We start from the raw sequence: 15,859 nt of genomic DNA, 5'->3' as shown, positions 1-15,859 counted from the left end.
CATGTATGTCATGTCATCATGCATGTAGTGTCATCATGTATGTAGTGTCATCATGTATGTAGTGTCATCATGTATGTCATGTCATCATGTATGTAGTGTCATCATGTATGTAATGTCATCATGTATGTAGTGTCATCATGTATGTCATGTCATCATGTATGTCATCATGTATGTAGTGTCATCATGTATGTCATGTCATCATGTATGTAGTGTCATCATGTATGCCATGTCATCATGTATGTCATGTCATCATGTATGTCATGTAATGATGTATGTAATGTCATCATGTATGTCATCATGTATGTAATGTCATCATGTGTGTCAACATGTATGTAATGTCATCATGTATGTCATGTCATCATGTATGTCATGTCATCATGTATGTCATCATGTATGTTATCATGTATGTACTGTCATCATGTATGTCATGTCATCATGTATGTTATCATGTATGTAATGTCATCATGTATGTCATGTCATCATGTAATGTCATGTATGTAATGTCATCATATATGTAATGGCATCATGTATGTAATGTCATCATGTATGTCATCATGTAATGTCATCATGTATGTAATGTCATCATGTATGTAATGTCATCATGTATGTAATCATGTATGTAATGTCATCATGTATGTAATGTCATCATGTATGTCATCATGTATGTAATGTCATCATGTATGTCATCATGTATGTAATGTCATCATGTATGTAATGTCATGATGTATGTCATCATGTATGTAATGTCATCATTTATGTCATGTCATCATGTATGTCATGTCATCATGTATGTAGTGTCATCATGTATGTAGTGTCATCATGTATGTAGTGTCATCATGTATGTCATGTCATCATGTATGTAATGTCATCATGTATGTAATGTCATCATGTATGTAGTGTCATCATGTATGTCATGTCATCATGTATGTCATCATGTATGTAGTGTCATCATGTATGTCATGTCATCATGTATGTAGTGTCATCATGCATGTAGTGTCATCATGTATGTAGTGTCATCATGTATGTCATGTCATCATGCATGTAGTGTCATCATGTATGTAGTGTCATCATGTATGTAGTGTCATCATGTATGTCATGTCATCATGCATGTAGTGTCATCATGCATGTAGTGTCATCATGTATGTAGTGTCATCATGTATGTAGTGTCATCATGTATGTAGTGTCATCATGTATGTAGTGTCATCATGTATGTCATGTCATCATGCATGTAGTGTCATCATGCATGTAGTGTCATCATGTATGTAGTGTCATCATGTATGTAGTGTCATCATGTATGTCATGTCATCATGCATGTAGTGTCATCATGTATGTAGTGTCATCATGTATGTCATGTCATCATGTATGTCATCATGTATGTAGTGTCATCATGTATGTCATGTCATCATGTATGTCATGTCATCATGCATGTAGTGTCATCATGTATGTAGTGTCATCATGTATGTCATGTCATCATGTATGTCATGTCATCATGTATGTAGTGTCATCATGTATGTAGTGTCATCATGTATGTCATGTCATCATGTATGTAGTGTCATCATGTATGTCATGTCATCATGTATGTCATCATGTATGTAGTGTCATCATGTATGTCATGTCATCATGTATGTCATGTCATCATGCATGTAGTGTCATCATGTATGTAGTGTCATCATGTATGTCATGTCATCATGTATGTCATGTCATCATGTATGTCGTGTCATCATGTATGTAGTGTCATCATGTATGTCATGTCATCATGTATGTAGTGTCATCATGTATGTAGTGTCATCATGTATGTCATGTCATCATGTATGTAGTGTCATCATGTATGTAATGTCATCATGTATGTAGTGTCATCATGTATGTCATGTCATCATGTATGTAGTGTCATCATGTATGTAGTGTCATCATGTATGTCATGTCATCATGTATGTAGTGTCATCATGTATGTAATGTCATCATGTATGTAGTGTCATCATGTATGTCATGTCATCATGTATGTCATCATGTATGTAGTGTCATCATGTATGTCATGTCATCATGTATGTCATGTCATCATGCATGTAGTGTCATCATGTATGTAGTGTCATCATGTATGTAGTGTCATCATGTATGTCATGTCATCATGTATGTCATGTCATCATGCATGTAGTGTCATCATGTATGTAGTGTCATCATGTATGTAGTGTCATCATGTATGTCATGTCATCATGTATGTAGTGTCATCATGTATGTAATGTCATCATGTATGTAGTGTCATCATGTATGTCATGTCATCATGTATGTCATCATGTATGTAGTGTCATCATGTATGTCATGTCATCATGTATGTAGTGTCATCATGTATGCCATGTCATCATGTATGTCATGTCATCATGTATGTCATGTAATGATGTATGTAATGTCATCATGTATGTCATCATGTATGTAATGTCATCATGTGTGTCAACATGTATGTAATGTCATCATGTATGTCATGTCATCATGTATGTCATGTCATCATGTATGTCATCATGTATGTTATCATGTATGTACTGTCATCATGTATGTCATGTCATCATGTATGTTATCATGTATGTAATGTCATCATGTATGTCATGTCATCATGTAATGTCATGTATGTAATGTCATCATATATGTAATGGCATCATGTATGTAATGTCATCATGTATGTCATCATGTAATGTCATCATGTATGTAATGTCATCATGTATGTAATGTCATCATGTATGTAATCATGTATGTAATGTCATCATGTATGTAATGTCATCATGTATGTCATCATGTATGTAATGTCATCATGTATGTCATCATGTATGTAATGTCATCATGTATGTAATGTCATGATGTATGTCATCATGTATGTAATGTCATCATTTATGTCATGTCATCATGTATGTCATGTCATCATGTATGTAGTGTCATCATGTATGTAGTGTCATCATGTATGTAGTGTCATCATGTATGTCATGTCATCATGTATGTAATGTCATCATGTATGTAATGTCATCATGTATGTAGTGTCATCATGTATGTCATGTCATCATGTATGTCATCATGTATGTAGTGTCATCATGTATGTCATGTCATCATGTATGTAGTGTCATCATGCATGTAGTGTCATCATGTATGTAGTGTCATCATGTATGTCATGTCATCATGCATGTAGTGTCATCATGTATGTAGTGTCATCATGTATGTAGTGTCATCATGTATGTCATGTCATCATGCATGTAGTGTCATCATGCATGTAGTGTCATCATGTATGTAGTGTCATCATGTATGTAGTGTCATCATGTATGTAGTGTCATCATGTATGTAGTGTCATCATGTATGTCATGTCATCATGCATGTAGTGTCATCATGCATGTAGTGTCATCATGTATGTAGTGTCATCATGTATGTAGTGTCATCATGTATGTCATGTCATCATGCATGTAGTGTCATCATGTATGTAGTGTCATCATGTATGTCATGTCATCATGTATGTCATCATGTATGTAGTGTCATCATGTATGTCATGTCATCATGTATGTCATGTCATCATGCATGTAGTGTCATCATGTATGTAGTGTCATCATGTATGTAGTGTCATCATGTATGTCATGTCATCATGTATGTAGTGTCATCATGTATGTAGTGTCATCATGTATGTCATGTCATCATGTATGTAGTGTCATCATGTATGTCATGTCATCATGTATGTCATCATGTATGTAGTGTCATCATGTATGTAGTGTCATCATGTATGTAATGTCATCATGTATGTAGTGTCATCATGTATGTCATGTCATCATGTATGTCATCATGTATGTAGTGTCATCATGTATGTAATGTCATCATGTATGTAATGTCATCATGTATGTAGTGTCATCATGTATGTCATGTCATCATGTATGTCATCATGTATGTAGTGTCATCATGTATGTCATGTCATCATGCATGTAGTGTCATCATGTATGTAGTGTCATCATGTATGTAGTGTCATCATGTATGTCATGTCATCATGTATGTAGTGTCATCATGTATGTAGTGTCATCATGTATGTCATGTCATCATGCATGTAGTGTCATCATGTATGTAATGTCATCATGTATGTAGTGTCATCATGTATGTCATGTCATCATGTATGTCATCATGTATGTAGTGTCATCATGTATGTCATGTCATCATGTATGTCATGTCATCATGCATGTAGTGTCATCATGTATGTAGTGTCATCATGTATGTAGTGTCATCATGTATGTCATGTCATCATGTATGTAGTGTCATCATGTATGTAGTGTCATCATGTATGTCATGTCATCATGTATGTAGTGTCATCATGTATGTCATGTCATCATGTATGTCATCATGTATGTAGTGTCATCATGTATGTAGTGTCATCATGTATGTAATGTCATCATGTATGTAGTGTCATCATGTATGTCATGTCATCATGTATGTCATCATGTATGTAGTGTCATCATGTATGTAATGTCATCATGTATGTAGTGTCATCATGTATGTCATGTCATCATGTATGTCATCATGTATGTAGTGTCATCATGTATGTAATGTCATCATGTATGTAGTGTCATCATGTATGTCATGTCATCATGTATGTCATCATGTATGTAGTGTCATCATGTATGTCATGTCATCATGTATGTAGTGTCATCATGTATGTCATGTCATCATGTATGTCATGTAATGATGTATGTAATGTCATCATGTATGTCATCATGTATGTAATGTCATCATGTGTGTCAACATGTATGTAATGTCATCATGTATGTCATGTCATCATGTATGTCATGTCATCATGTATGTCATCATGTATGTTATCATGTATGTACTGTCATCATGTATGTCATGTCATCATGTATGTTATCATGTATGTAATGTCATCATGTATGTCATGTCATCATGTAATGTCATGTATGTAATGTCATCATATATGTAATGGCATCATGTATGTAATGTCATCATGTATGTCATCATGTAATGTCATCATGTATGTAATGTCATCATGTATGTAATGTCATCATGTATGTAATCATGTATGTAATGTCATCATGTATGTAATGTCATCATGTATGTCATCATGTATGTCATCATGTATGTCATCATGTATGTAATGTCATCATGTATGTCATCATGTATGTCATCATGTATGTAATGTCATCATGTATGTCGTTATGTATGTAATGTCATCATGTATGTCATCATGTATGTTATCATGTATGTCATCATGTATGTTATCATGTATGTCATCATGTATGTAATGTCATCATGTATGTCATCATTTAGTGACATCATGTATGTAATGACATCATGTATGTCATCATGTAATGTCATCATGTATATAATGTCATCATGTATGTCATCATGTAATGTTATCATGTATGTAATGTCATCATGTATGTAATGTCATGTAATGTCATAATGTATGTCATCATGTATGTCATCATGTAATGTCATCATGTATGTAATGTCATCATGTATGTAATGTCATGTAATGTCATCATGTATGTCATCATGTATGTAATGTCATCATGTATGTCATCATGTAATGTCATCATGTATGTAATGTCATCATGTATGTCATCATGTATGTAATGTCATCATGTATGTCATCATGTAATGTCATCATGTATGTAATGTCATCATGTAATGTCGTCATGTATGTCATCATGTATGTCATCATGTAGTGTCATCATGTATGTAATGTCATCATGTATGTCATCATGTAATGTCATCATGTATGTAATGCCATCATGTATGTAATGTCATGTAATGTCATCATGTATGTAATGTCATCATGTATGTCATCATGTAATGTCATCATGTATATAATGTCCTCATGTATGTCATCATTTATGTCATCATGTATGTAATGTCATCATGTATGTCGTCGTGTATGTAATGTCATCATGTATGTAATGTTATCATGTAATGTCATCATGTATGTAATGTCATCATGTATGTAATGTCATGTAATGTCATCATGTATGTCATCATGTATGTAATGTCATCATGTATGTCATCATGTAATGTCATCATGTATGTAATGTCATCATGTATGTCGTCATGTATGTAATGTCATCATGTAATGTCATCATGTATGCAATGACATCATGTATATCATCATGTAATGTCATCATGTATGTAATGTCATCATGTATGTCATCATGTAATGTCATCATGTATGTCATCATGTATGTAATGTCATCATGTATGTCATCATGTATGTAATGTCATCATGTATGTAATGTCATGATGTATGTCATCATGTATGTAATGTCATCATTTATGTCATGTCATCATGTATGTCTTCATGTATCAATCAATCAATCAATGTTTATTTATATAGCCCTAAATCACAAAAGTCTCAAAGGGCTGTACAAGCCACAACGACATCCTCGGTACAGAGCCCACATAAGGGACGTCGATGTGAATGACTATGAGAAACCGCATATGTGGGTAACCCCCCCTCTCTAGGGGAGACCGAAGGCAATGGATGTCGAGTGACATAATAGTCCTTAGTGGATCTAACGTAGTAGTGAGAGTCCAGTCCATAGTGGGGCCAGCAGGAAACCAGCAGGAGACCATCCCGAGCGGAGACGGGTCAGCAGCACAGACATGTCCCCAACCGATGCACAGGCGAGCGGTCCACCCCGGGTCCCAACTCTGGACAGCCAGCACTTCATCCGTGGTCACCGGAACCGGAATAACCCGGCGAGGAGGCAGAGGAGAAAAGAAAAGAAACAGCAGATCAACTGGTCTAAAAGGGGGTCTACTTAAAGGCTAGAGTATACAAATGAGTTTTAAGATGGGACTTAAATGCTTCTACTGAGGTAGCATCTCTAACTGTTACCGGGAGGGAATTCCATAGTACTGGAGCCCGAATGGAAAACGCTCTGTAGCCCGCAGACTTTTTATGGGCTCTGGGAATCACTAATAAGCCGGAGTTCTTTGAACGCAGGTTTCTTACCGGGACATATGGTACAATGCAATCGACAAGATAGGATGGAGCTAGACCGTGTAGTATTTTATACGTAAGTAGTAAAACCTTAAAGTTGCATCTCAAGTGCACAGGAAGCCAGTGCAGGTGAGCCAGTATAGGCGTAATATGATCAAACTTTCTTGTTCTTGTCAAAAGTCTAGCAGCTGCATTTTGTACCAATTGTAATCTTTTAATGCTAGACATAGGGAGACCCGAAAATAATACGTTACAGTAATCGAGACGAGACGTAACGAACGCATGAATAATGATCTCAGCATCGCTAGTGGACAAAATGGAACACATTTTAGCGGTATTACGGAGATGAAAGAAGGCCGTTTTAGTAACACTCTTAATGTGTGACTCAAAGGAGAGAGTTGGGTTGAAGATAATACCCAGATTCTTTACAGAGTCGCCTTGTGTAATTTTTTGATTGTCAAATGTTAAGGTGGTATTATTAAATAAATGTTGGTGTTGAGCAGGGCCGATAATCAGCATTTCCGTTTTTTTAGTGTTGAGCTGCAAAAAGTTAGCGGACATCCATTGTTTCATTTTATTAAGACACGCCTCCAGCTGACTACAATCCGGCGTGTTGGTCATCTTTAGGGGCATGTAGAGTTGGGTGTCATCAACATAACAGTGAAAGCTAACACTGTATTTGCGTATGATGTCACCTAGCGGCAGCATGTAAATACTAAAGAGTGCAGGGCCAAGAACCGAACCCTGGGGAACTCCACACGTCACCTTAACATAGTCCGAGGTCACATTGTTATGGGAGACACACTGCATCCTGTCAATAAGATAAGAGTTACGTGTTTTGATACGCTCTAATAAAATATTATGATCGACGGTATCGAAAGCAGCGCTAAGATCAAGAAGCAGCAACATGGATGACGCATCAGAATCCATCGTTAGTAATAAATCATCAGTCATTTTTGCGAGGGCTGTCTCCGTAGAGTGATTTGCCCTGAAACCAGATTGAAAAGGTTCACAGAGATTGTTAGACACTAAGTGTTCATTTAGCTGCTGTGCAACAATTTTTTTGAGGATTTTCGAGATAAACGGAAGGTGGGACACCGGCCGGTAGTTTACCATGAGGTCAGGGTCGAGGTTAGGTCTTTTAAGTAGAGGATGTATGTAATGTCATCATGTATGTCATCATGTATGTAATGTCATCATTTATGTCATCATGTATGTAATGTCATCATGTATGTCATCATGTATGTCATGTCATCATGTATGTCATCATGTAATGTCATGTATGTAATGTCATCATATATGTAATGTCATCATGTATGTAATGTCATCATGTATGTAATGTCATCGTGTATGTCATCATGTATGTCATCATGTATGTCATCATGTATGTCATCATGTAATGTCATCATGTATGTAATGTCATCATGTATGTAATGTCATGTATGTAATGTCATGTAATGTCATCGTGTATGTCATCATGTATGTCATCATGTATGTAATGCCATCATGTATGTAATGTCATCATGTATGTCATCATGTATATAATGTCATCATGTATGGCATCATGTATGTAATGTCATCATGTATGTCATCATTTATGTCATCATGTATGTAATGTCATCATGTATGTAATGTCACCATGTATGTCATCATGTATGTAATGTCATCATGTAATGTCATCATGTATGCAATGACATCATGTATATCATCATGTAATGTCATCATGTATGTAATGTCATCATGTATGTCATCATGTAATGTCATCATGTATGTAATGTCATCATGTAATGTCATCATGTATGCAATGACATCATGTATATCATCATGTAATGTCATCATGTATGTAATGTCATCATGTATGTCATCATGTAATGTCATCATGTATGTATTGTCATCATGTATGTAATCATGTATGTAATGTCATCATGTATGTAATGTCATGTAATGTCATCATGTATGTAATGTCATCATGTATGTCATCATGTAATGTCATAATGAATGTAATGTCATCATGTATGTCATCATGTAATGTCATCATGAAATGTCATCATGTATGTCATCATGTATGTCATCATGTAATGTCATCATGTATGTAATGTCATCATGTATGTCATCATTTATGTCATCATGTATGTAATGTCATCATGTATGTCGTCATGTATGTAATGTCATCATGTATGTAATGTCATCATGTATGTCATCATGTATGTCATCATGTATGTCATCATGTATGTAATGTCATGTAATGTCATCATGTATGTCATCATGTATGTCATCATGTATGTCATCATGTATGTAATGTCATCATGTATGTAATGTCATCATGTATGTCATCATGTATGTAATGTCATCATGTATGTCATCATGTATGTAATGTCATCATGTATGTAATGTCATCATGTATGTCATCATGTATGTCATCATGTATGTAATGTCATCATGTATGTCATCATGTATGTCATCATGTATGTAATGTCATCATGTATGTCGTTATGTATGTAATGTCATCATGTATGTCATCATGTATGTTATCATGTATGTCATCATGTATGTTATCATGTATGTCATCATGTATGTAATGTCATCATGTATGTCATCATTTAGTGTCATCATGTATGTAATGACATCATGTATGTCATCATGTAATGTCATCATGTATATAATGTCATCATGTATGTCATCATGTAATGTTATCATGTATGTAATGTCATCATGTATGTAATGTCATGTAATGTCATAATGTATGTCATCATGTATGTCATCATGTAATGTCATCATGTATGTAATGTCATCATGTATGTAATGTCATGTAATGTCATCATGTATGTCATCATGTATGTAATGTCATCATGTATGTCATCATGTAATGTCATCATGTATGTAATGTCATCATGTATGTCATCATGTATGTAATGTCATCATGTATGTCATCATGTAATGTCATCATGTATGTAATGTCATCATGTAATGTCGTCATGTATGTCATCATGTATGTCATCATGTAGTGTCATCATGTATGTAATGTCATCATGTATGTCATCATGTAATGTCATCATGTATGTAATGCCATCATGTATGTAATGTCATGTAATGTCATCATGTATGTAATGTCATCATGTATGTCATCATGTAATGTCATCATGTATATAATGTCCTCATGTATGTCATCATTTATGTCATCATGTATGTAATGTCATCATGTATGTCGTCGTGTATGTAATGTCATCATGTATGTAATGTCATCATGTAATGTCATCATGTATGTAATGTCATCATGTATGTAATGTCATGTAATGTCATCATGTATGTCATCATGTATGTAATGTCATCATGTATGTCATCATGTAATGTCATCATGTATGTAATGTCATCATGTATGTCGTCATGTATGTAATGTCATCATGTAATGTCATCATGTATGCAATGACATCATGTATATCATCATGTAATGTCATCATGTATGTAATGTCATCATGTATGTCATCATGTAATGTCATCATGTATGTATTGTCATCATGTATGTAATCATGTATGTAATGTCATCATGTATGTAATGTCATGTAATGTCATCATGTATGTAATGTCATCATGCATGTAATGTCATCATGTATGTCATCATGTAATGTCATAATGAATGTAATGTCACCATGTATGTCATCATGTAATGTCATCATGTAATGTCATCATGTATGTCATCATGTATGTCATCATGTAATGTCATCATGTATGTAATGTCATCATGTATGTCATCATGTATGTAATGTCATCATGTATGTCATCATTTATGTCATCATGTATGTAATGTCATCATCTATGTCGTCATGTATGTAATGTCATCATGCATGTATTGTCATCATATATGTATCATGTATGTAATGTCATCATGTATGTCATCATGTATGTAATGTCATCATGTATGTCGTTATGTATGTAATGTCATCATGTATGTTATCATGTATGTCATCATGTATGTAATGTCATCATGTATGTCATCATTTAATGTCAGCATGTATGTAATGACATCATGTATGTCATCATGTAATGTCATCATGTATGTAATGTCATCATGTATGTCATCATGTAATGTCATCATGTATGTAATGTCATCATGTATGTCGTCATGTGTGTAATGTCATCATGTATGTAATGTCATCGTGTAATGTCATCATGTATGTAATGTCATCATGTATGTAATGTCATGTAATGTCATCATGTATGTCATCATGTATGTAATGTCATCATGTATGTCATCATTTAATGTCATCATGTATGTAATGTCATCATGTATGTCATCATGTATGTAATGTCATCATGTATGTCATCATGTAATGTCATCATATATGTAATGTCATCATGTAATGTCATCATGTATGTAATGTCATCATGTATGTCATCATGTAGTGTCATCATGTATGTAATGTCATCATGTATGTCATCATGTAATGTCATCATGTATGTAATGTCATCATGTATGTAATGTCATGTAATGTCATCATGTATGTCATCATGTATGTAATGTCATCATGTATGTCATCATGTATGTAATGTCATCATGTATGTCATCATGTAGTGTCATCATGTATATAATGTCCTCATGTATGTCATCATTTATGTCATCATGTATGTAATGTCATCATGTATGTCGTCATGTATGTAATGTCATCATGTATGTAATGTCATCATGTAATGTCATCACGTATGTTATCATGTATGTAATGTCATCATGTATGTCGTCATGTATGTAATGTCATCATGTATGTCATCTTGTATGTCGTCATGTATGTCGTCATGTATGTAATGTCATCATGTATGTCATCTTGTATGTCATCATGTATGTCATTTCATCATGTATGTCATCATGTATGTCATCATGTATGTCATCATGTATGTAATGTCATCATGTATGTCTTCATGTATGTAATGTCATCATATATGTCATCATGTAATGTCATCATGTATGTAATGTCATCATGTATGTAATGTCATCATGTATGTCTTCATGTATGTAATGTCATCATGTATGTAATGTCATCATGTATGTCATATTGTATGTAATGTCATCATGTATGTTATCATATCATGTAATGCCGTCTTTTCCAACCACTGTGCCGCGGCACATTAGTGTGCCGTGAGATACAGTCTGGTGTGCAGTGGGAGATTATCTAATTTCACCTATTTGGGTTAAAATAATTTTTTGCAAACCTGTAATTATAGTCGGCAAATGATGTGTTGTTGATGAGTGTCTGTGCTGTCTAGAGCTCGGCAGAGTAACCGTGTAATACTCTTGCATATCAGTAGATGGCAGTCGGTAGCTAGTTGCTTTGTAGATGTCGGAAACAGCGGGAGGCAGTGTGCAGGTAAAAAAGTGTCTAATTCTTAAACCAAAAATAAACAAAAGGTGAGTGCCCCTAAGAAAAGGCATTGAAGCTTAGGGAAGGCTATGCAGAACCAAACTAAAACTGAACTGGCTACAAAGTAAACAAAAACAGAATGCTGGACGACAGCAAAGACTTACTGCGGAGCATAGACGGCGTCCACAAAGTACATCCGCACATGACATGACAATCAACAATGTCCCCATAAAGAAGGATAAAAACAACTGAAACATTCTTGATTGCTAAAACGAAGTAGATGCGGGAAATTTCGCTCAAAGGAAGACGTGAAACTGCTACAGGAAAATACCAAAAAAAGAGAAAAAGCCACCAAAATAGGAGCGCAAGACAAGAAGTAAAACACTACACACAGGAAAACAGCAAACAAGTCAAAATAAGTCAGGACGTGATGTGACAGGTGGTGACAGTACACCTACTTTGAGACAAGAGCTATTGTATTGCTATTGTATCCCGCTTGATTTATGGACAATAAATAATTTCTTTACCTGCACCTTGCCTCCGGAGTCCCGTCTGCATCCTGGGAGAATGAGCCACGCTGTAAAATGCGATCCCGCCGTGACAACTATGACCAAACACAGCAATTCTCGTTAAAGAAATGTTACTCATATCTTGCTTTTGAGTATATTTTAATGGAATAAAAATAATTTTGATCAGTCGTTGGGAAGGAGTAGGAAAAACGAGCAGTAAAAGTTATCATTTTTAACCAGCTATTGGGTCAAGGACCGCTAAATTGCGCAACCCAATAGTTGGGTTTGGATTAACCCAACATTGTAGTGAGCATAACTCAGCTTTTGTGTTTAATACATTTAGTCCAATAGTTGGGTTATGAATCAACCAACATTGAGTTATCATAACTCAACTTTTGGGTTAAATAATTCAACGCAAAAGTTGGGTTGAAAAAATGTACCCAAAATGCCAATTTGATCAGAAGACTGGAGAGTTGTGACATTATTGTCATCTATTATCTCATGAACATGAACAATGGGATCGGGACGAAATTGTGAAGATGAAAAAAGTGAAGAAAAATTTACATTTACATCTCGCTTGATGCACATTTCATTTGCAGTCTGGACTTTGAGTGGCGGAGCTCGCATAGCAGCAGCAGCTCCGCTTTGACCCGGGATGTCAAGCTGGTGTTCAGTGAGGGCCACATGGCAGTTATGGCTGCCTTCAGAGCGCCGCTTGTAACAGTGAATAATATAGTCAATGTATAAAGATTTGCCAGTGTTTCCTAACCATAGGGCTGCCAAAAAATATATGTTTCTCAGCTGGGCCGCAGGGATACTCAGTTGTAATACACTTTTACACTACTTGTGGCAGTAATGGCAATCTCAAACAAACATAAGAAGTCTAGAGCTAAAGTGTCTTAAGCGCAAAAATTATGACTAAAGTTTATTTTCATTTGCACTTAAATTTGATTTAACTGTTACTTAAGGAATACACATATTATTATTATTTATTATTGATCTATTTAGTATTAATTTTAGTACTTTGTAATTGTATGTCCATTTATTTTCTATAGTTTTTATGAGTCCTTTCATTTGAAGTATATTTGGTTAGTATTTATTTTGTAATAAGCCCGACCTAAGCTTTGATAATTATCATTGTGATTAACACATGTTTCATGACATTTGACAAGGTTGTAAACGGTAAGTAGGTTAGAGATAATTAGACGTAGACTTCCTTTATTGTCATTCAAATTTGAACTTTGCAGTACAGATAAGAACACCAGCTGGTTGTAGTGCAGGATACAATAGCAGCATCAAGTATTTACATAAAGAATGTTCCATTTACAAAATGAGGTGCAGATAAAAATAGATATAAAACAGAGCTACGTGTGAAATGACTGTACAGATGAATATGCACGTTTATTAATGTATAAATAACCAAGATTTCACTGTAAAATGTGCAGTCTTCTTTACAGCATACTACTGTACATGGCATTGCTTTTTTACTGTACATTTCGAGCAACCAAGCTGCCAACTGTAAATCCACAACTTTATTTTACAGTGCCATCCATCCATCCATCTTCTTCCGCTTATCCGAGGTCGGGTCGCGGGGGCAGCAGCCTAAGCAGGGAAGCCCAGACTTCCCTCTCCCCAGCCACTTCGTCCAGCTCTTCCTGTGGGACCCCGAGGCGTTCCCAGGCCAGCCGGGAGACATAGTCTTCCCAACGTGTCCTGGGTCTTCCCCGCGGCCTCCTACCGGTCGGACGTGCCCTAAACACCTCCCTAGGGAGACGTTCGGGTGGCATCCTGACCAGATGCCCGAACCACCTCATCTGGCTCCTCTCGATGTGGAGGAGCAGCGGCTTTACTTTGAGCTCCCCCCGGATGGCAGAGCTTCTCACCCTATCTCTAAGGGAGAGCCCCGCCACTCATTTTGGCCGCTTGTACTCGTGATCTTGTCCTTTTGGTCATAACCCAAAGCTCATGACCATAGGTGAGGATGGGAACGTAGATCGACCGGTAAATTGAGAGCTTTGCCTTCCGGCTCAGCTCCTTCTTCACCACAACGGATCGATACAGCGTCCGCATTACTGAAGACGCCGCACCGATCCGCCTGTCGATCTCACGATCCACTCTTCCCTCACTCGTGAACAAGACTCCGAGGTACTTGAACTCCTCCACTTGGGGCAAGATCTCCTCCCCAACCCGGAGATGGCACTCCACCCTTTTCCGGGCGAGAACCATGGACTCGGACTTGGAGGTGCTGATTCTCATCCCAGTCGCTTCACACTCGGCTGCGAACCGATCCAGCGAGAGCTGAAGATCCTGGCCAGATGAAGCCATCAGGACCACATCATCTGCAAAAAGCAGAGACCTAATCCAGCAGCCACCAAACCAGATCCCCTCAACGCCTTGACTGCGCCTAGAAATTCTGTCCATAAAAGTTATGAACAGAATCGGTGACAAAGGGCAGCCTTGGCGGAGTCCAACCCTCACTGGAAACGTGTCCGACTTACTGCCGGCAATGCGGACCAAGCTCTGGCACTGAGCATACAGGGAGCGGACTGCCACAATCAGACAGTCCGATACCCCATACTCTCTGAGCACTCCCCACAGGGCTTCCCGAGGGACACGGTCGAATGCCTTCTCCAAGTCCACAAAACACATGTAGACTGGTTGGGCAAACTCCCATGCACCCTCAAGGACCCTGCCGAGAGTATAGAGCTGGTCCACAGTTCCACGACCAGGACGAAAACCACACTGTTCCTCCTGAATCCGAGGTTCGACTATCCGGCGTAGCCTCCTCTCCAGTACACCTGAATAGACCTTACCGGGAAAGCTGAGGAGTGTGATCCCACGATAGTTAGAACACACCCTCCGGTTCCCCTTCTTAAAGAGAGGAACCACCACCCCGGTCTGCCAATCCAGAGGTACCGCCCCCGATGTCCATGCGATGCTGCAGAGTCTTGTCAACCAAGACAGCCCCACAGCATCCAGAGCCTTAAGGAACTCCGGGCGGATCTCATCCACCCCTGGGGCCTTGCCACCGAGGA

The 15,859-nt window shown here is 37.0% G+C and overlaps 1 protein-coding gene across 2 annotated transcripts in view; it reads left to right on the top strand.

Moving 5' to 3' along the window:
- The window catches only part of dnajc11b (DnaJ (Hsp40) homolog, subfamily C, member 11b), a 69,832-nt gene that overhangs the window by 780 nt on the left and 53,193 nt on the right, over positions 1-15,859 (top strand). The gene's annotated exons all lie outside the window — the stretch shown is intronic.

Source organism: Nerophis lumbriciformis, linkage group LG23 (assembly GCF_033978685.3).
Source record: "Nerophis lumbriciformis linkage group LG23, RoL_Nlum_v2.1, whole genome shotgun sequence".
NCBI lineage: Eukaryota > Metazoa > Chordata > Actinopteri > Syngnathiformes > Syngnathidae > Nerophis > Nerophis lumbriciformis.
This window is presented reverse-complemented; position numbering and strand designations above follow the sequence as displayed.